We start from the raw sequence: 1,727 nt of genomic DNA, 5'->3' as shown, positions 1-1,727 counted from the left end.
AGAGAGAGAGTAGAGACAGGGTCTCACTTTGTTGCCCAGGCTGGTCTCAAACTCTTGGCAGCAAGGGATCCTCCTGTTACTAGACGTAAGGTCTTGACCGTGGATTGTCCAGGTTCTTGGCGTGTTGAACAAAGAATTGAACAAAATGCACAAAGTAACAAAAGAACAAAGCAATGAAAACAGACAAAACAAAACAAAACAAAAACCGGAGTAAGGAAGAGACAGTTATTAAAGAGAAAGTACAATTCACAGAGCAGGAGGGGGATAGAGCAAACGGCTCAATAGCCGCCATTAGGATTTTTATTAAGCTGGAAGAATTAGTTAACGCCCCTAGGTTCCCGTTAGAGGCCTCCAATTGGTTACACCCTCTGAAGGATTGGCCTGTGACCAATCAGAGGCTGAAATGGAGCCACGCCCCCTCGTCCCCCCTCCCTCGCTGCCCCCCCGTCAATCATAGGCTGACACCCCCCCCAACACACACCCCGGGTCAATCAGCCTCTGATTGACGGGATGAACACGTGGCCTCTATGAAGCCTAATCTTGCCTAGAACTGGCTGCACCTGCTATTCTTTTGGTTCTGCCTTAACCCTTGGTTACCCTCATTCCCTATTCTGCTTCACCTGGCCTCCCAAAGTGCTGGGATTACAGATGTGAACCATTCACACCTGGCCCATTGAGTTTTTAGTTTATTTTAAAAGTATTTTATTCTGAGACAGCTCTTTGCTCTGTTGCCCAGGCTGGAGTGCGGTGGCCAGATCATACCTCACTGCAGCCTGGAACTCCTGGGCTCAACAGATCCTTCCACCTCAGCTTCCCAAATAGCTGGGACCACAGGTGCGTGCCACCATGGCTGGCTAATTTTTAATTTTTCGTAGAGCTGGGGTCTCACTATGTTAACTCAGGCTGGTCTCGAACTCCTGGGCTCAAGTAATCCACTGGCCTTGGGCTCTCCAAATGCTGGGATTATAGGCGTAAGCCCCTGTGCCCACCATGCCAGTTTTTTTGTAGAAGGAAATGTAAAAATACAAAGGAAGCCTCATTTAGAAAGAAACAAGGCTGGGCACGGTGGCTCATGCCTGTAATCCCAGCACTTTGGGAGGCTAAGGTGGGTGAATCACTTGAGGCCAGGAGTTCGAGACCAGCCCTGTCTCTACTAAAATACAGAAAATTACCAGGCATGGTGGCACATGCCTGTGGTTCCAGCTACTTGGGAGGCTTGAGGCAGGAGAATTACTTGAACCCAGCAGGTGGAGGTTGCAGTGAGCCAAGATTGCACCACTACACTCCAGCCTGGGCAACAGAGCAAGACCCTGTCTCAAAAGAAAGAAAGAAAGAGAGAAAGAAACACATTTAGGGGCAGATGTGCATTCCGTTTGGCCCATTAACATCATCTACAGTGTCCCTGTTTGAGAGGCCTCAAGTGACCATTGGAACACCTTACAAAGTTTGCCTCTTCCCCTTATTCCTTCAGCGCAGGTCTGGAGGCAGATGGGGCACTGTGTGTGCCACGGGAGCAGGATCAGAGGTGGCAGACTCCCCAGAGTGCCTGTTCCTGGACTTTGTTGCCTGGGATTCCCTTGCCTTTGAGTCATGTAGGTTGTGGCATAGTTGGGACGGCTTGTTATGGTTGTTTGGATTCAAGCCTTGGCAGCATATGGTTTGGCCAAACTCAAGAAGACTTTGGTTTAGGTTGCCTCATCTGTCACGTATTTTTTTTTTTTTTTTTT

Source organism: Mandrillus leucophaeus, unplaced genomic scaffold (assembly GCF_000951045.1).
Source record: "Mandrillus leucophaeus isolate KB7577 unplaced genomic scaffold, Mleu.le_1.0 Scaffold29, whole genome shotgun sequence".
In the NCBI taxonomy this organism is placed as follows: Eukaryota; Metazoa; Chordata; class Mammalia; order Primates; family Cercopithecidae; genus Mandrillus; species Mandrillus leucophaeus.
This window is presented reverse-complemented; position numbering follows the sequence as displayed.